General features: G+C 45.5%; 1 protein-coding gene across 3 annotated transcripts in view; it reads right to left on the reverse strand.

The window, feature by feature from the left end:
* LOC118223146 (ETS-related transcription factor Elf-1-like) overlaps window positions 1–21,109 on the reverse strand; it is a 50,125-nt gene that overhangs the window by 23,989 nt on the left and 5,027 nt on the right. Inside the window, exons 1-2 of one of the 3 annotated variants that reach the window (XM_035409338.1) lie at window positions 13,923–14,262; window positions 470–570 (exon numbers count right to left, since the gene is read on the reverse strand). The exons of 1 other annotated variant lie outside the window; for it this stretch is intronic. The gene's annotated coding sequence lies outside the window, so the exon portion shown is untranslated. Of the gene's footprint in view, window positions 1–469; window positions 571–13,922; window positions 14,263–21,109 lie in introns of those variants that run through there. One more of the 3 variants, XM_035409336.1, reaches the window with a different exon arrangement.

Genomic DNA, 21,109 nt, shown 5'->3' on the forward strand with positions numbered 1-21,109 from the left:
ATGTAATAGCCTACGTCAAATAACCCATAAAACCAAGAACAAAAACCCAATTCTGACACTATTCTCAGCGTAACAAAGGTTTCCAATGAGCTCTCTGCTTACCTCTCAACTGCTTGTCTTTTATTATGAAAGTATTATTTTTCTGGAAGCAGTAACATAACCCCATTACTAAATCAGCAGTAGCTTCCATTTTCTACAAAACCACTCGCCCAAATGAAACAAAACAAACAATTCTATGAGAGCTAAAGATGGTGATATTGCATTAATACAATTGATTGCACAGAATTATGCCATATGACACCAGATCGAACGCATAAACGCACGATTTCTCGTTTTCTGTAAGAACGCAGCCACTGCACACACTGAAACCCTCAGCTGAGCTCAACTGACCCATCTAACCTTTCAAAATACAGATGGGAGCATTCGGTGCCAGAGAGATTGCCTGACGAACACAGAGTCTCGCCCTTACCATCACGGTCACGACGGAGATGGCGGGAGCCTCCTATTTGGCTGCTTTGAGAAGGGCACGGGACCCGGTCCGACGAGGTTGTTGCTTAAACACCACCCCTCCTACAATTACAAACACGATCCAGCATGACTCAGCTGGCTTAAGTTATGATTATGCTATGCTAGTCCGCTTACAAAAACAAACTCGTGTACGACGGCCTCAGGCACACGTCACAGCTTCATTCATTCAACGCAGAGAAGGAAAAAAAAAAAGACGAGCCATCACAAAACACCTTCAGCCACAACACCTGTTACCATCAGCGCCTTTCAAATGCATCATCTAACATTTAAATGTAAAATGTTATGGTTCAGGCAACCCAACAAAGCATTGAACAGAAGGCTTATGTTCAATCATCTTGACTGGTTAGGCCTACTCATTGTGTTTGGGCCTCTCAGTATCAATGATGGGCTTCATTCTCTGTGCTGAGAGAAATAAGGTCATAACGGCCTCCTGTTCATCCTGGTACTGTAAGTGCAGAGCACATTAAACTATCATAAAAGCATTACGTAAGGGCCAGGTGTAATGTCTTATATACATGCTGTTCTGGAATGCCCGTTGAGGTGATTCATCTTCTTAGGAGTTGGTTCCACAGGGAGGCTGAACAATAGGTAATAGACTATATATGCTACTATATTTTGTACCAGACGGCACTCATGTTTTTCTGAATTTGGCTGGATTTGTGTCAACCGGCCTGGCAATTGACACTCTTGTGTGGTAGCACACAAGCTGGTTTGAACACATTACTGCATGTGGCTGTTAACAATGGAAACTTCGTAAAAATTAATTATATATTTCTTTATTAATTATAACGTCCAGAGTGACCTACAAACATACAGAGAAGGCTATATCTACAGTGCTGACTTACCAAAGATTCTAAATGCATATTAAATTGAGAAGACGGCTCCATGTATGATAACACGTTGCTCTAGTTAGGCTAGTTAGTTTAGTAGTCATATTAGCATTAGCACATTGAGCGGTTTTAATGAACATGATGAGCTAATCAGCGAACTGCTGGATTATGTTGTTATGCTGTAACGCACTAATGACAGTGCTAATCAGACGGGCATTGATGGCAAAGCAAGGCGCCCACCCTATGTTGGGTCCCCACAAAGCGCGCTGAAGCTACGTCAGCCTAGACAAACGCCTCCTATTGTCATCGCAGACCGCCTGTGACAGCACGGTAAACCGATCCGTTTCGCGCCGGCGGTTCCTCTGTGCGGCTGCGTGCTGCACCGCGGCTCAGGTGGAGGGGATGCTTTGAAAGGATGGACCTCATTGTGGATTTCAGTCACACAAGCAACACAGACTGGTCAGTGCACCTCTTTCCATTTCGGCATCTCAAGGCCAAGGCTACATTTACGGGACCAGGAAGCACAAAGGAGAGGGGGTTTAAACATGATTAATACTCCCTACCGCACGCTGCTTTTGTTTTCTCTACCCGTCCTGAAATTCTCAAAGAAAAAACAAATGCCACAGAAGGTCTAGGCTATACAAAGTGTGGCCGACACAGAAAACAAGGTGATAGATAATTCTCCCCTTACCAATTAGTCGTAGCTGGCAGCACAAAGGTAGAAGCAGCAACGGTTTCCAGTGTTTAAAGAAACCCAGCTGAACAGAAGTCCCATTAAAGGGGTGGTGGGGGGGGGGGGTTAGCCGGCCCCCATCCTTCTGCACCTCCGTGGCTCTGCACCAGCGCTCCCTCAGTGGGAGTGTCCTTGCGCTTCATCAGCTGATAATCCTGAGACATTCCCAGGCATGGAAGGGCCCCGCAGGCCCACTACTGCCCTGGGAAATTCCCTCCCCCTGATACTGAACCCCGCCCCCACCCCCCTCTGAGCGGCCTGTACCCCTGCACCCCAGCCTGAGGGGCAGCAGGGCAGTTAAAACCTCCAGCCAGTTCACCAGGGGTGTAAACCTCAGGCTTCACCGCGACAAGATATGATTTTGACTCTTGAGGTAACGGTTCAATATTTGGCAATATCACAAATTCTGCAACAATACACCGCAAAAACGATCCGATGTGGTAAGAAATGATCAATATGTATGATCCAAGGAAAACAATCCTGTTACAATGCACACACACAGCCAAAATGTCAAGAGTCAAGAGTGCAAAAACCTATTGACATCACGTTGAAGAGAAGGGAAAATGGCACTAGTGTTAGTGATGACGAGGTCGAGTCAGAAACGTAAACACGATATGGCGATGTTGCTAGTGAGCGAACCACCGTGGGATGTATACAGACATTTTAAAAAATACTTCGCTATGAATCATACTGATACAGATCGATTTTTGCACGTTGCACAGATTGGATCGGATTGTTGTCCCTTGAGCTGATACATCGAGCCAGATCGACATATCGTGACACCCCTACATGATAGCACCATCCAGTTCACACTATACAGGTGGCAGACGTCTAGGTGGACTGTGCGCTCTGGAGAGAGGCGAGGCAATGCGAAGGGGGGTGGGCAGCACCAGGGAGGCGGGGTCCAGGGACAGGTACAGCCTGAACCAAGTCAATATTTGAGGAGCGGAGCCAAGCTTTTTCTTTTCCAGCCCTAGATCATTTGTTTATGATAGGGAGGTGGGAGGCAGTGAGGGAGGGGTTGGGTGGTGGGGGGGGGGGGGGGGGGGGGGGGGCACACAATGGGGGTGGAGATGGCGGACGATAAACTGTAGAGCTGACGGGACGGCACGATCCGGCCTCGTCGGCCGACGGAGACGAAGGCGCCGCACTATAACCCGAACCGTCTGCGAAACCGAATCGGAGAGCTCGTCCGCGCTTCAGGTAAACCCAGCCTCTGCCTCGGACTCTGTGAGGAATACAGATCACCTGTGGAATCCTCGCCGCGTTTACCTTCGACTTCACACTCCTAACAGCATCTGATAGCTACTGCGGGATGCGAGCGCATGTCCCGGCTTTTCAATTCTCATCCCCTCCCTCCCTTTACTGAATCGAGGAGTGCAGCGCATTTCGGGAGGCTGTCAATGAGAGCAGCCCGCAACCGCTGTTACCCGTGAGACCACAGCACAGGAGAAGTGCCGTTCTGAGAAACTGGATACAGGGTCAAAACAACTGATAGCCACCAGCATTTCTCGTCTCCGCAATACCGAAAGCAGGCATCCAAAAAAACCTTTGACTATGCAAATATTCAACTGTAAGATCACAAATAGATTTCATGGACCAGTACACAAATGCTTGTTGATTAACAGAAGAAAACAGAAAACACTCCTAATTTCATTCTTGCTCATTAATGTTCATGAACCTAATTACCCTGCAGAAAATAATGGCGCCAATTTTTTTTTCTGCTTGAAAACACTGCAGTGAATGCTGATTTTTTGTGAGTCATTATTTGCACAGAGGCTCAAGCAGTGATTGGGGAGCGCAGGGCTCAACTGGTTCTATTCCCTCTCGGACACAATAGAACTTTTCAACGCGAGTGAGGTCGAAATACAGCCCGAGCTGAAATGAGATGTGATCCAGAGGGATTTCGCTTTACTTAGTGGGTGGAGCCGCCGTTCTGAAATCACCACCCAGCCAATAAAAGTAGGATCCCGGGAGGTTAACCCCAGCCCCCCTTCTAACACGCAAGGCTAAACGCCCCTGTGTTCTCGGCCAAACCATGGACAAACAAGGAGTGGCCGCTTGCAAGGACCGGGCTTTCTGAGCAACGTTAGCTCAGCGATTTGGGTGACGTGACTCACGCAGAACCGAGAGGGATCTAATTCAAAGCCTCGGGTCCACTGTGGAGGTCAGAGGCAGTAAATCACCGAGCCTTACAAAACAGCCTGTAGAAAACCTGACATTGAAGACTATGTGCTTCACAGTGCGTTACATCACAGGGTGATTTATAATGACAAACTACAGATATCTGTGAGTTAAAATATAGGTTAGACAGAAAAATAAAGGTAGCCTCTCTCTACTTAATGCAAACTACAAGCAAACTCTCCACACTCAGGCAAGTGAGGGAATAAATGTTCTTTTTTTTTTTGAAATAATGATAGACAAGCTGTGATAAAGGGAATCGTGGTCAAGGGGACTTGAAGTGGAAATATGCCAGTTTTTCAAACTGTCCGTTTGAGAAGCACTGAACTTAACCTTTCTCCACATGTACTCTTAGGCCTCTGCTCAACTGCAATGCACCCCTTCCCAACGGCAGTAAGCAACACACTTTGCATATGTTACATTATCTTCTTGTGTTACATATCTAACACAACAGCGCAAGTTTGTGTAGTACTAGAGCAGCAGTAGTAGTAGTCATACCCAGAGCATCTGCTAAATGCCAGTAATGTGATGTAATGTGTTGGCTGAAGATCATAAAAAAAATAACACGAGCTTAATTTGATCTGGTAGAATTGGCAAAATATTATTTATTTATTTTTTACATCCAATTCAGTTTCAGGAATCAGTGAGACATTGGTAAAGCCTACGTCATATGAAACAATTATCGTCTACAACCTGGTCCCATCTGCTCAACTGTGGTCTTCTGCAGGTTTTAGCAAAGCGTTAATTCCATCTTCTCAGCTGCCTGAACGCAACAACATCACTTCCTGCTTCTGTGACAGCTAGGATTCCCACTTAAAGAAGGAAGAACCAGCAGCTGAAGCCCAGTTTGTGCATGTGTGTGCTGCTAGTCTTACTCACAGGATATAGCCTAGACTGTGGGTATAAGCCTGCGATTGGCTAACTATTTCAGTCGGAATTATCCTCCCCTTCCACTGCATGTTACCGTTGTCAAGGGCACCGTCGCTGCATCCTGGGCTTAGGATGCCGCCCAAGACGATTGTGACTGGTTTAAAGAAATACAAACAAGCCAGAGAGATTTTTTTCCCCTACACCGGAATGATAATGGGTTGAGCCAGGCAACTGGCACAAAGCTGAAACGAAGTGTGGAGGTAGGTCTGGCTATGCGAGACTAGTGTGCTGCAGCCCTCATAGCCAATGCACTGAAGACCTAGCACTCAAGGCAAGTGATCCTGTCTGATCACTCAGGATAATGGCCACTCTGTAATACTGGCGGCATTAGAGACCAGGCTTTAAATGGCCAAACATTATGCCACGCTCGTTCACTTTAATCAAAAAAGGATAAGGTCAATCCTCGATTGGGTTCACGTTAAATGACCACCGATACATTTTTTCGGGGCACATTTTCTGTAATGCACTTAACACTGCTGAAATAGCAATGTGATAATCACATCTCTGTAGAAAGATGTGAAATTTTCAAAAGTCCCAGTAGGTGTGTAAAACAGATGAGGTTCTGATGAGGTCTTAAAATCTCACACGTTTCCCTCACACTACCCTCAGACTCATTATGGCGAAACTAGAGTCATAGAGATGAACTGTCTGGCAGTCGACAGCAGATTGAGTTTGTCAGCTGTATTTTTCCAATTACATATTTTATGCGATCAATCATGGATAAGTGGCTATAATTCAATACACCCCATTAAATTGGTCTTAAAATGCAGAACAAAATAATGACTTGTTCTGGGAAACCATAAATCTAAGCATAATATACTCACATGCGTGGTCACATATGGCATTGATTGCACATTAAACGTGAGGTTAATGATTCTGATTCTTCCCAATTGTGTATTTATCTGAAGGGTCAATTTCAATGTAATTTCTTAATCTTACAAAAACATTTTTACAACTGAGCATTTTTGAAGGATGCATGGTTCGACTGTGTTCAGAGAGAAATCAAAATGGCTACTCGCGCGCACACACACACACACACACACACACACACACACATACACACATACACACATTCACACAAGGTTTTTGTGGTGTACAAGAACAGCGCAAAAAAGGTGGGAGGGCAGATGTAATGGTCAGATGAGCCATTTTTTTATGCTGTCAAAATTATGAGAACAGGGGTCCAGTCATAATCCCAAAAGTCCTTGTAGTGTCAGTAAGCATTCAGGATGAAAGGGCCTCATAATGCAGGACAACCAATGGGCATACACACACAAATACACATGCACACACAGACAAATATTAATAGAGACAAGCTTAATAGAGCTTGGTGGGAGTTTGTGAACGATCTACTGACTGTAACAAATAAGGTTTCTACGTTCCTTCGCCCATTCTCAGGCCGGTGGTTCAGCCCCTACTGCACACCTGTTCACCTTCCTCCAAAGTTACCCATTTTGTTTTTCGCATCGTAAATCCATCCACCATGTCCATGGCCTGGGATGAACTGTTTCAGGATTGTCTCTAGAGTCTGTCGGACTAGAACGTGAAAACAACTTAAACTGGGGAGTGCAAAATAAAAACAGAAAGGAGTGCATGGTTCATGCCAGACAGGAGCGCCACAGAGCTTCAACATGGATGCTTTTTGAAGCACGCTTCTGATCCAGAGACTAGTATATTTTTCTGGGGTGGCGGATGGGGGGAGCTAAAGGAAAGCTGTTCAACTAGCCCCGCCACCACCCCCGCCCTCCCTTCTTTCGGTGTTCCCCACTACAGTCATGTCTAGACACTGCGTGGAAGAATACTGCCTGCTGAGAGAGCAGGCCAAGACAGTGCCCCTTTCATTAAAGGGGCACGAGAGTATATATGCCAAGGCGTGTTAACCATATGTAGCCTACATATACCACAGTAATACACGCCTTGGCATATACAGTGCCCTCCAAGAGTATGGTAACAGTAGAGAGAAATTTGTTATTTTTGCGATATAGCCTACTTGGATTTGGATTTGACATCAAAAGAAGAATATGAAACAAATCAGCTTTTATTTCATAGTATTTGCAAGCATATATGTTTTACCATTTTGCAGAAATAGCCATTTTTCTGTTGAGCCCCCAGTATCTAGGACAAAGACAGTGGTAAATTCCGCCTGGTTACACAGTGAATGAAAGTAAGTCGCTCTAGTCATCCCAGCCAACCTCAAGACAAAGTTCCAAGCACAAAGTCACACAAAATATGTCCTTTGATGACAGAAAAAAAAATGCCTTAACCAAAACCCTTAGCCTACCTCCTGACAAGATGCACTGTGTTATTTGTGTAGAAGTCTAATGGCCCTTGGTCTACAGCAACTGCAACTGTGGTCTGGGGCAGTGGTGGCATGGGGGGGGCGGGAGGGCTTATTTTAAGAAGAGGCCCCACAGAATGGTTATCAGCTGCAACATGCGAAAGCTACAGGATGCCGCTGTTACCGCAATCAGCCCTTTGACATGTGATACTGAGACCTATTTAATGCTGCTTACTGAAAGAAAAAAATCACCTGACCCGAGAACATTCCTGCATATTTAATTTCACACACGCACATGTCAGAACTTCTCACAGTAAGGTACCTTAGACATTTGCCATGCTGGAAACCACTGTTTGCTGGCTGGGACACAGCACACTGAGATGCTATGCTTCAGAATGAATCCCAGTGCTGAAATATTCAGGCAACTGGAAGCTGGCCAATCTCTTATATCCAGGCCCAAATGTTTCCGTTTACAACGCTGACTAAATTCCCAGGTCAGGCCTGCTCTTGTCTCAATGACCAATAAGGTCACTCTTCTCACATGGACCATTCTCCAGAACCCAAGCTCTTCTATATTACTGGCCTGAGAGCACATACACACACACAAAAAATGTTCCCCATCAGGAATCATCTTCAGTCGAAACTGAATGAAACAAAAGCAGACCCCCCCCACCCCCTCCCCAGCGATCATGTGAGAGTTAGTTAGCACCTGGGCCAGATTCCTACTTGCCAAGTAGGCAAGGTAGCAGCCCCCCCCCCCCCCCCTTGGGCCCTCAGGGGTCAGTACAATGGGGTCTGACAGGGATGCGGGTGGGCGGGACAGCGCCATTCTCAGGCTCCTCAAAGAAGAACCTTGCCCTGTGGGCGCTCCCCGCCCCTCCCTTGCCACGTAAAAAAGAGGAAATAGGTGGGTGCGACACCCGAGAATTTGAGCAACCAAGCCAACGGGCCTCTTCTCACTCGCTTTCCCAACAGCTCGAATTGCGTGGGCGCAACTGTGCAACTGAGCTACGCGCTGAAATCCTGGCCATGCTGGATTAATCATTAGCGACACGACTTGGCCCCCTTTTTACTGCTGGGTAACAGTGACCATCGCTCCTCAAGGCAATGCTGCTGCCGTCTTCTATAATTGTCACACAAAGAACAAGGACAGTGCTGGGAACCATTCCTCAATGCCATGTTGCTCAATAACAAACAAGCACTCGGACCGGGGATAATTAGCCACTGAGGAGTCAGTGATGTCTCCTATGATTTGTCAAATTCCAGAATTCTGATCACCATTGAATTGGCTGAATATGCTCTTTCAGGTTAAGCTCTGGGGACAGAAGCCCTGATAAAAATAAAAAAACATAAGACAGTTTGTGCTTGTACAACAGTAGTCATCAACGCTGGCCCAGGAGAACCACAGAGTACTGGTTTTTGTGCTCAACTTAAAATCAGCAACTAACTCAGGCCCAAGAAACCAGTTTAGGTGAAATAAGTATGTAATCAGCTTGTTTTATTTGCTCAATTAAGTGCAGAGTAACAACAAAAACAAGGAGACCCTGCATCTCTCCAGGTCCATGTTCGAGGGCCACTGTTGTACTGTATGCCTACCTTTGCCAGGACCTGAGAGGGAGCGGTTGTTCTGTAGACCAGAATCACCTTTCACCATCCCACATTTCTCTCTCCCTCTCTCTCTCTCTCTCTCTCTCTCTCTCTGTCTTTCTCTCTACATTATTCACTGCAGTATTTCATCGCAAGTCAAAAGATAAAGCAGCGTTCGGAGAACCTGTTTGTGAAGTCTGTGGGGCTCAGAACAATAGCCTGCCAGTCTGAGCTTGTTTACAGCACCGTGTAGTTACAACACTGGGAGAGCGTGTGCAGTGGAAAAGGAGAGAGTAGCAGGAAAATGTCATGCAAATTGCCCCCGACGCAGGTCAGCGTGCACACAAAGAGCCAACGGCCTGCCGACGCGGGCTCCGGAACCAAGGACAGGTGACATTTTGTCTCGCTGAACGGCCTCCTCCAAACCAAACCAGATGCAGACAGCAGGTCCGCTGTGAAGCACCCAACTATTTCGCTGCCCTTTTTTTTATTCCGCCCTTAAAAGGCAAGGAGAGATTTTAAACCAAGCAACCGTGGGCGTGTCACTTGCAGAAATCTACATAAGAGCGTAAGAATGTTCGCTTACGAGTACGCACGCCACTCCTGCCACCCATTTTACCTCGGGCCTCGTGCGCAGCTTAAAAAGCGTGATGCACATTAAAGCTGTGAGCTGCTGAGAGGGCAGAAAACAGCCATATTTGCTATCATGGTTTGGTTAGTCTGTGCCCTAAGGGGGGGTGGGGGTTCCCAGCTCCTCACAGTATTGTTTGGGCCTCAGTTGTCTCTTTCTCCAGAGTTGAGGGACGGTCACACTGGATTCTTTGTGCGGGAGAGAAATGCTACACAAGGCTAAATTTAGTCTCCGGCAGGGACGGGCGGCCGTGCGCGAGACCCTGAAGGACTCCCCGCGCGGCAGAGAGCTCACACGACGGGGTCAGCATCACCCGCCGTGCCCCAAGGACGAGCTGCGGGGGTTGAGCCGTGTGAGGGAGCAGAGGGCGCAGTCACACAAATAAAGAACATCATAAAAAAAAAGATCCCCTGTTCATCGTGAGGTCTTGTCACTTTAGCGAGAACCCCAGTACGCACCGTGTGCTTTGACTCATCCTCTCTCAGCAACGTGGCCCGGTTCTGAGCGATGCCCTGCCGTTAATGCAGCAGCATCGAGAACAGGAAGTGAGCAACGTGGAGAGTGCACGTGATTTTCATAGGACTGGGGGAAAAAAATATCTGATTACCTCAAAAGGAAACAACGTTATCTCTGGCGATGCACGCAATCTAGAGAGCGTTCATGCTCTGCTGTCTGTGCAGCAGCTATGACTGCATGCCTCTATTTTCCATTTACTGGGAGTGCTACAGAGCATTGTGACCCGTTGATAATGTCAGTACTTAAAGCAAAATGAGACTGAGGGAGACAGAACACAGCTTTCATGTTACCAGTCCAGCAGGGTAACATCTCCCCGATGTCCCAGGTCCACACGAAAAGAAAAGCATCTCAACCTTTGACCAGCAATATTCATATGGGAAGAGAAGGCAAATAAATCCCGATCCTCCCATTGGTGGTCCGCCAGGCTATATCCAATCACAAAGGGGGGGGGGGGGGGCAGAGCACAGATACCAGCCCAGCCCTCTACTGTTTCACACTTGGGCCTTGCCAAGGCAGTGCTGATTAAGTCTCCCCCCCCCGCCCCCGCCCCCTCCCCCTCCCCCGCTGTAAAGCACGATGATCTAATTACCGACAGTAGCCTGTAGGCAGCGAGAGGCTGACACGCCCGCCCGCCGCCCCTTTGCTTGCGAGAGGAGAAACCCAGCTCTGCCGAAAGCCGCTCGCTTAGCGCGTCTCCGTCTGCTCTGCCCTCGCGCCGGCCCAGGCCCCCCGGGCTCCCGGCCTTATTTACAACCCAAATGAGACGCAGAAAGGGGACGTGTTTACACAGTCACGTCGCTGGAAGAGGTGCCCACGTCGCGCCGGAAAGTTCTTCAGGTGCCTTCTCGGTTCCGATACAGCCCTCGTGCTCGCGATTCTGACCTGGGTCAAATGCGCCGTTTGAGAAACTAAAGCCCTTTGGGCACAGTGAAACTCCTGCCAAGGTTCACAGGAACTGTTCCACTTTCACCAATATAAAAAAAAATGTTTCTAATGTATTTATTTCTGCTTTTAGTTACGTTATGTAGAAGATTTTCAGGTGCTTGGGTGTTTTCACGTTTATCTTAAGAATAGAAGTATTTCAACTGTGAATTTTTAATTTGAAACAATCAGTTGACTAAGCAGACTGTCAACTCCCTCTACCTCCACCCCCACCCCTCACTTTCAGGGCCACCTAAGCTGCTGCAGACCATCAGCGGAAACACAGACCAGTGGACTGGGGTTTGTGAAAATGAGGACACCTAAATGGAGTGCGGTTTTAGCCAGCATCCCTCCCACCGCTTGACTAGGTCTGCAAGGTCTTGCAGTGTCCCTGATATGACCTTGAGTGCACACTCTCCTGTCCTTGACAATGCCATAGAGACCGGCAGAGGTCTGAGGCGTATGCCCTCCAAAGACACACACTAGTGGTACCGATTGGTAGGTGAGACTCAATATACCCACCCAAACACAAAAGGTCACAAAGATATTCATATGGGTCTTCAAAAAATAATAAATACGTTCCTTTGTTTTTCTCTCGTGAAAAGCGAATACCTCTTGCCATCGCCATACCAGGGCGAATACTGTTTACATTGAAGGTAGACGCATATCTCAGACTCTTGCGTATGTTTCTGTAGACAGAGGCTGGCTCATTTTGGCATGTGCCGTATGCTGTCAAGCATTCCTCAGATGTAAATGCAGTGAAGAGACTTCAGAGTAGATGCAGGCCAACCCAGGCCTAAAGTGCTGAGAGTTAGTCTGGTTTTACTATATTCTGTGGTTGGCAGGATGGCAGGGACTCTTTATCGTGGTCTTGGAAGGCCACAACGTCTGCTGTTTTTTATTTAAATTCCTTTTTTCTCTGAACTTGGACAATGAATTAAAGTTGTGATTGGACCGTAAACAGACCTCACTGGTTAATTGGTCTAAACCATTTAGTGAAGTAAACCATTTTAAGGTGAATTAAACATCAGCATATACTGTGGTCCTCTCTGCCCAGAGTTTTGGATCCTTGGCTTAGAGGAGGCTTTAGCCTATTTCTTATTATTAAAAACGAATGCGGAAGATGGGGTTGTCGTAACAGTGCCCTGATTGAACAGCTGATATATCAGGTGCTTGGTACTTGAGAGAAGTCATGCAAGGCTGTATAGTTGAAACTGGAAGTGTACTCTTATCTTTACTATTCAGATCAGAAAAAAAATATATGTATAATAATTATTAACCTGATCCAAGTTGAACATGTATTAAAGCAAACTCATTTACACAAAAAGACCAATGTCAAATCCGAAATGAACTACGCAATTTAGACAGAACAGGAAATGAAACCACTTCTTGATTTTCGGTGCCCTTGTATCTCAATGCAACCCTGCTGATCCCCAAAACAACTGGGTGAGCAGCATTCACTCCTGGCTCCAGTGAACTGATGAGGTCCTGATAAGTAAGCTTGAAATTAAACAAGTCCCTGACACGCTGCACCAGGGTGGAGATAATCATATGACCATATTAAACAGCGTGTCCTTTTAAAGGGACACGCACCGCTTGCATTTTCTTCAAAAGGACAGCTCACTTTCTGGGGTTAAAATAAATAAATAAATAAATTCTGCGTAAATTTTCAATTGGCCCAGACAGGTTCCGTGTGCAACAAAGAATATTTTACATAGGCTATTTCCAGAAGCCAGCAGTTCATCTGAAGATATCAAAAATATCCTTCATCGTACACAAATATTGTCTGGGCCAACTGAAAACAAAGACTAAAATTGAAATAACACATATTTTTTTAAAATTCTGTAAAAGTGAAGTACCCCTATAATCTCTTGGGAGTTTTGCACAAGAACTTTGCCACTCAGTCAACAGCGGGTGTTGGAAAGCCTGGTGTCAAAATGTTTTTGTTATGGTTCCATTTCAATAATCCATGTCTCTTGGTTTCCTTGAGTGGGTTTTATTGGTACTGCCTTAACCCGTTCCACAGTCTACCTGGCGACATAGCTGAATCGCACATTCGGAAACTCTGAGAAAGATAACTACTAGTAACTTTACACCATGCGATATTCAAAACCATATAGGCTTGGCCAGTGGGTTTGCGAAACAAGGATCCCTGCCTTGCTCCAACAGCCCATATAAGGTAATGCGCCACAAAAACAAGAAAACATCAACCCACTGCCGATAAGTCCCAAAAAAAACAACACATTTTAGCATTCAATTCTAAATGGCATTGCTGATTATACCTGATTCTTATAACTCAGGTACATACAGAGTTCCAAGTATGGCTGAAGTGATTCTCTGACGGAAAAATACCAAGTTACATTTAAATAAAACTGAGCCATGGTTGGTAACTATGGAATATACATCAACTGGTACATGTAGCATACTGAGAGAAAGTTGTAAATATGCGTAACTTGTGCTGAAGCATTTGATTTGACTTCTCTTTGCAGAAAAGGTACTGAACACACCCTCACAGCCGAATAGCTTGAATCCATAAACACGAAGTTAGCGCGCTGCTTTAACGACTTCATAGGTTTTCTATTTTGTATATACATGGTTTTGTTTAGTTAGCTCATTTAACACTCAACTAACCGCTAATGTTAGTGAAAACAACACAAGACACAGAAGCCTAATCAAAGGCGAGCCATCTAAACCTTCTGTTTACATCTCAGTGTCTGAATTAGCTCAAGTGGCCTCTCAGAGACGACCAAACAAATTAAAATTAAAAGAGATGATTTGATTACTGACCTCACTGAAACAAAGCCTTCGTCTCAGTCTTCATGTTAAGAGCAGAAGAAGAAAAAAAAGTGAAGAACCTGACTTCCAACACCCCCACACGAAAAAAGAAAGAGCCCCACAAAACTACCGAGCTGTCAGGCGAAAATAATCCTTGGGCGTGTCTGGGGAGAGCAGGTCGAGGTATTCCGAGTCAGCTTGAATCTCACCCCTCGCTGCGGCGTAGAATGCAACAAATACGAAAAAGGAGGAGAAAAAAAGAGAGACTACAACTGCTGGTGTAAATTTTAGAAAAGGAGAAGTTACGGTGAAGCAACTTGTTCTCCAGCAGTGAGTCTGAGAACAGACAGCCGCTGGAGGCCAAAGGGGGGAGAGAAACTCCAGCACCTGGCCAATCAGAGGCCAGGGGCGGGCTCTGTATGCAAATCCCTTCAGGTGAGACAATCCTGCGACGGGGATTGGCTGTGGAGCAGAAGTGGGGAGGGGGGGATAATGGGACCAAGCAACCAGCAGGCAACACCTGGACTGAGTAATGAGAAAAACACAGGCTTTTCAGAAGAAGCTACAGGGATGGGTGCATTGTAAATTTCACCCTGGAACATACGCACTGGGGACTATTAGAACATCTAGAAAATGTAAAAAATGGCATGTATATACCAATATATAACCCATTACAGCTTTGGATACCAGGGAAAACAAGCATAGCTTACAGACTTTACATTCAAGAGATTTTTTATAACTTCCATATGATAAGACTGAAGCCGATATTCATAGAACCACGGTGAACAAGAGGTGACGCCAGTTAGTCTGAAAAGGGAGTACCAGTTACTGCAACCAAAGTGCCCATAAAAAGCACTTTTACAGCTTACTTCAGCCAGAGATTAAAGACAGACAGGACAGCAGACCAAAACACCTGTGAAGCAACTTGACTCTCTGTATCCTTTAGGAACACTGACTAAAACCGACTTAGCTGCTTCTGCTGGGATCGGCCAAATACGACCGGACATGAAGGAAATACATTTTCTCCACGTAAATGTCTATGCCTAGGTCTAAACCACACATTGCAATCTGTGATTCGTGCACATTAATTCATTTAAGCTCTAAGATCACACCTAGAGGCTTAAAGGTATGATTAATTTAGAGAGATCTGCACTGCTCTGTGGATCTGCACAAACACCCTCCCTGGGTGGGGGGGGGGGGGGGGACTAAATTAATTACCAACAGTGAACCTCTGCCCCATGCCCCCTCCCCATGCCCCTCATATGCAGTGCACACAGCCCAGGTACCAGGGCTGGAGATTGCAGAGTTTACAGAGGTGGTACTCAAGGAGCATCTTTATCTGAAAAGACGCTGCAGACAAACAGGAAGCAGGGGAGTCTGGAGTTTACAGGAGGACATGGCAGTCAGGGAGTCTGTTATTCTGAGTGGGGGTGGGGTGGGGTGAGGGGGGGGGGCGGGTTGGCACGTCGGGAATAAGTGTGAGAGACTGAGAAGGAGAGAGCGCGACGTGAAGGCCCAACAGACCTTAGCCTGTTCTAACAAGTGCCCCCGCCAAACGTTCCTGCCTCACACTGTGAAGAAAGCCTTCTTACCATGCTGGCCTCGCTCCAAAACAAAGCAAATAAAATACTCTTAGCTGCTATGATGCACATTTAAAAAACAAAAAAAAACAAAAAAAAAAAAAAACAATACCTGCTGTTTTCTACCGCTACTGGAGCTATGGCAAGTCAACAGCGGAGTGGCCCGATCGTTTCTGTCTGGGTTTCTTTCAGGTCAGTCACCAACGAGGTGGGTTTGAGAAGAAAAGCAGCACATTTACTTCTTTCACCGGGTTGTTCAAAGCCCTCATTGACTCTTCTTAAGCGGCAGGGGTGGCAGAAGGTGTCTGTGAGGTAAAAGGATGACAGATACTCACACCAGCAAACCTCAGCTCTCAGATGCAGTAAAGCAGTGAAGATTTCTGGACTAATTCATTACCGCCATCCTGACACGGCGTGCGAACAGCTTGTGTCCACGGCACGTACCTTCACACTCACGGCCAGGGATGACGTCAAGCTGCAGACACCACAAATCTACTCTCGCACTGCAGGAGCGATGCTCTCACGATGCTAAACACCGGCACTGGTTGTTCTTGTTTGGATTAATGGCACATGAGGGAGTTCCTACGGCATGCCTTCCTCTTTTGCAGCATTTGGTTCCATCCGCACAAATGTATCCACGAATGGGCGGAGGGTGCAAAGCACTTCAAGCACCAATGCGATGAGCTGTAAGCCGTCAGCGCCCTTCAAAACAGTTTTTAATTAGGCTACGTAGAGCAACGGCAATGCTGTTGCACAATATTACTGATGTGATGTCAGTTACAAGTGGAAGCCCAACCATTCTTATCTACTGCCTGTTGTCACAGAGGGACGTTTATCGGCTGAAGCGGGTTAGCATTAGCACATGAAGGAAACGATGCCTCATTCGCTCCACCGAGCAATGGGTCCAGTCTTCCTTCATTTTTCAACTCACTGGCATGTTTAGACTGGTACAACACAGCCTCCACAACAACACACAGTTTTGGATCTGTGAACTACTGCGTTCACGCCTGACACAGAATGACAACGTTCATTGAACACGCATACGTACACGTGGTTTCACCAATCGGTTCACAAGTGTTCTCTGTGAAACCCTGATGATTAATGAACACTGAAGAATGTGGTTGGTGTTGAGCACAACCACACCTTCATAGCTTAGATCCCTTAACTTTGCACCCCAAAGAAACTTAACCCACTTCCTCTGGGGATCAAGCATTGTATTCAAATGGACCTCGTTATATTATTGGTATAAATTCTGCTGTTTTATAAAATCTAAAACAATCATGCTATGTGTTGCGGTAACAAGTCTGACTAAGCCTTGATAAAAGATGGAAAAAAGGGAAGAAAAACACCGCAAGGCTACTGACCTATACTTCATCAAGACATCTGAACAATGAATGAGGAATTCCAGTTTCACTACATTAATGCGCACACACACACACATGCACACACACATACACGCGCGCACGTACACACGTCTCTGTCTGTGTCTCTCTCTCTCTCCCTCGCTCTCAGGCCAGCAACGTCAGAGCTGATTCACATGACTCAGTTAAAGTGTAAAGACACACCTTTCATTTACAGCCTAAAATAAAAGCTGCCTGGTTTCATTTACCCAAGCTCTATACCACAGCCCAGGACAAACACACACCAAAACCTGCAGAAAGGTCACATTTTTTGCAACAAAAAAAAACAACAACACACAACAACACACTTCTCTCTCTAGACACTGGCATGGCTCAAGTCCACTTTGAATAATTCAACACCATACAAGTATCTTAGCAGCGAGTGGAATGCAAGTACTTCACCTACAAAGAAAAGTAGAGGTCAAAGCCCTAAGATGCATCTATGTGCATATTTATAGAGCTGAGCTTCTTCTCCTCTTTTGACTACTTCTGCTACCGCCACTGCCTTGTCTACAAGCACACAGATACTCTAGGATAATGACATATAGGTCAAAATACCGCACACGGCACAAAACAAATCCTTCAAATCATTGCCGTTTGATTGTCCTGTGTTTACACCAAGTCTCCTCCTCCCTTTTTGAACCCAGCGCACTCCCTCCGAGTACCTGACTTCTGTCATCTAGCTACCTAATGTAGCTACCTGGAGAGCCAGAGGTAACGTTACTTACAGGTCCAAAAGAGAACATGCCAACTCCGCGTCGCTTTTCATCCCTTTGCTAAACTTCAGCTGACGCCACCAAGGAAAATAAATTCCAGGGTTAACTACCTCTTGAACGATCCCTGTTGTTGACTTGTCTTTTTGCTTTGCTGTATCTGGACTTTGCCTCCATCATTGCAGCAGCTAGCCAGCTAGCAACAAACGCTACGCTATAATCTGATCCCAAACCACAGGCTCTGTAGGGACACCCACCCCTCCCCACACAGAAAAGAGCGCCACACCCAGAAACATTCCCGAACACATTTTAGAATAACAAACACAGATAAAGGTGCACAATTTTGGTTAAAAGTGCATAAAGACAGAGATTGCCAGCGCATCATAGATATGCCTTAGCATGATTATTTTATAATATTTCCATGGTAAAAAGCCCACATAGGTAGCCTTTAACATTCAGCATTGCTTCCCAATCTCAGCTCTGGATCCCAACATATTCTGTCGTTGTTCCAGATATAGGCAATTCCTGCTGTGATTCGTGTAGTATATAAGCATATAATGTGAACGTTTGATTGACTCATTGATGGATTTATTTGACTGATCAATAAATTTGATGATGAGATGCTAAATTAAATCAAACAAATAAACCAGCAAAAGGGCTGGAGCAGACAAAAAAAAGGATAAAATCACGGAAACACACAAAAACATGTCCTCAATGGCCTGAACTAATTACAAAAATTGAGTGGAACAAAAAAGGGTCCCCATGACTGGATCTGGAAAACCCTTCCATTCATATGACCCTTGGGACATATTTACCATACCCTACGAAGCCCATGAGCACAAAATGGTAAACATGCGTGATAAAAATAAAACAAACCAAAAAAAAAAAAGGACTGAATCGTTAATGGATGTAAACGGTTTCTCAGTGGCCGGTTGTGCCATTAGTGTGCCTCTGAGGTCAGGACATGACGCTTTTACGAGTCCTCGAGGAGGAGGGGCCATGGACAGGAGGAGGAGGGGCTTATGAGACTCACTAACGTCACAGCGGGGGCGGTACGCAAACACCATCTAAACCGCAAGGAAAAAATACATGAATCTGAAAGTGTGACAAGGAAACTCTCTCTAAATAATGGGCTAAAGTCAGGATGTAGAACCATGTGGACAAGCTTCTGGACAAGACATTGGAACGTAATTTAAACAGGAGTCAGGTCATTTCATCCTGGGATACAGCCAACGACAAAAAGCAAGTCAGCAAGGCCTCTGTGCTCGATATCTGGCCCTAGTAACAAGGCGGTACACTTAAGAACACTTTGAATGCTAGCCCTAATGCACCCTACTCCTCCCTACAAAAGGCCCCATTAGCCTGCACACTGAATATGTGATGCAACTGACAAGCTCGGCGACAATCATCACAAAACACAACCCCTTTTCAATTTACATTTACAGTACATACCCCACATTTTCTGCTTAGAGAATATTCTGAGACGATAAGGTTTGGGAGGTATTCATAATGCAGTCTCTTGGCGTGAAATAAGCAACCCTGGATGGAAAGATCTGACCTGTGACTGACCAACAGCGACTCACTTTAGAAGGCACATCACACTACTGCTCAAAGTAAGCAGTAGCCTAGACGTTTCCAGCTCATTTCCTAACACAAAATATGCCCAAAATCTAGCATAATTACACAAATGCCGTGTTCTGAACAGATGGAGGAATCAGACTTGGGAACATCTGAAGTACACACCATCGTGTAGGCCCAAGTTTTTGGAAGAGCACATAATTGCTCAGTGGGTGAACGGCTGACACAGACTAAGGTTTGTATCCACGAAGGATCTCAGACTACAAGTGCTAATCTTGGATCAGTTCTGCATTTTAGCTCATAATGGAAAAGGTTAGAGTACGTCCAGGAGACACCTGATCCTAGATTAACACTCCCACTCCAAGACACTTTGTGAATTCTAATTTCAAACTGAAGTGACAGATTTGTAACACCCTGCAGACACCCTCTCTCCTCATATAGGACAACCGATGACACGCTACCTCACACTGAGGATTCCTGCTGCTTCCCTCTGCAGTAAGCATACCGCACATACCATCTACCTGCACACTCAAGGAACGCACACACCATCTGCTCGTAAGGAGCGCCTGATGGTCCTCAACACGCGCTGCCAGAAACTCCCGCCAATACGAAGGCATCCTCTTCAGAAGACAGCAGCTCCTTCACACCGTTCTCGGGATGTGTTCACACATAAAATCCCCATCTGTCTGTCTTCAGATTCTGAAAGCCATGATAATGTGTGAATTTTTAACTTTGTACTGGATCACAAGCAAAGCAGCCAGCGTCTCCGTAGCAGCGTTTGTCTGAGGAGGACACCGCTGCTAGATCGAGAGAGTTTGACTTTCACCAGATGGCTATATGCACAATACTGGATTGTTGTTGTTTTTTTATTATTAAACATTTTCAATTTCTTTTTAAAGCTTTTTTAATATTCATGTATGTAAAAAGAATTTTTTTTTTTTTTTTTTTAATACAACTAGCACTGCAATATCAGTGGATGTCATTATTGTAGTGACAATACTAACTGGAGCAAATAAATGAACATTCCCAAGCACGGATGCAACACTCACTGAACGGTAAAACACCGCCTAAAGAGAAGTAACCTTCTCCAAGCTTCCTCCACTTTCCTGCTCCAAAAACTGCAGTTAGATGCTATATGTTCACACATGCCACAGATTTTGAAGATATGACTGCAGTCACCATTCATTTACAATTCTATGTGCCTGTGAAGCATGGGCTGCCTCTCCACACTGTCTGTTTGCAGTTTCGTTGTAGTAAACCCCCGAGTGACGTTTATCAACCCACAACAAACCAGTTCCAACGTACCCTGGAGGAAAAACCTGTTCTGGAATCAACAAGTTTCGTGCTGAAGCTCAGCGTCGGCTAAAAATACACTGAATCTCAGGATAGAGGAAGCCACTGTGACACCAAAAATCTGTCTCTGAATCTAGAATAATGCCATGAACCAGTCATTCGTGGGATCAGTCAGGCTGAAATGTGAGAGAATTTCGCAGCACAGAGGAGGGAATTCACATAAAATTCACTATAGCATGACAAAATAAAAGTGAAACTCAAAGCTACTTAGGCCTACTTGTTTTCCCAAGATAATTAAAGACTCACTACGGGGGAGTCACGGCAGCACGATGCTGAGAAGACAAGCTTAAGGTGACATTCAGATCAAAACAGAAATGGTTGAACATACTTCATGTTTTTTTTTTTTTTCACACTGTCATGCTATTCTGCTGGAAAAGTATCTGAACCATGCAGATTAGCTTATGTACAGATAGTTTTCAGTTTTAGGCATGGTCACATTTTGGGCACAAGCTTGTGTATAGGTTACTATGGAAAATAGTTTTACTGCCTACCTTGGAAACCACCTAGTGTATGAAACAAGATGTCGTAATGTGAAAAAATAAAAAAACACTCTTCAATGAGAACATTTTAAAATC

The sequence above is a fragment of the Anguilla anguilla genome, chromosome 3 (genome assembly GCF_013347855.1).
Source record: "Anguilla anguilla isolate fAngAng1 chromosome 3, fAngAng1.pri, whole genome shotgun sequence".
Taxonomy (NCBI): domain Eukaryota; kingdom Metazoa; phylum Chordata; class Actinopteri; order Anguilliformes; family Anguillidae; genus Anguilla; species Anguilla anguilla.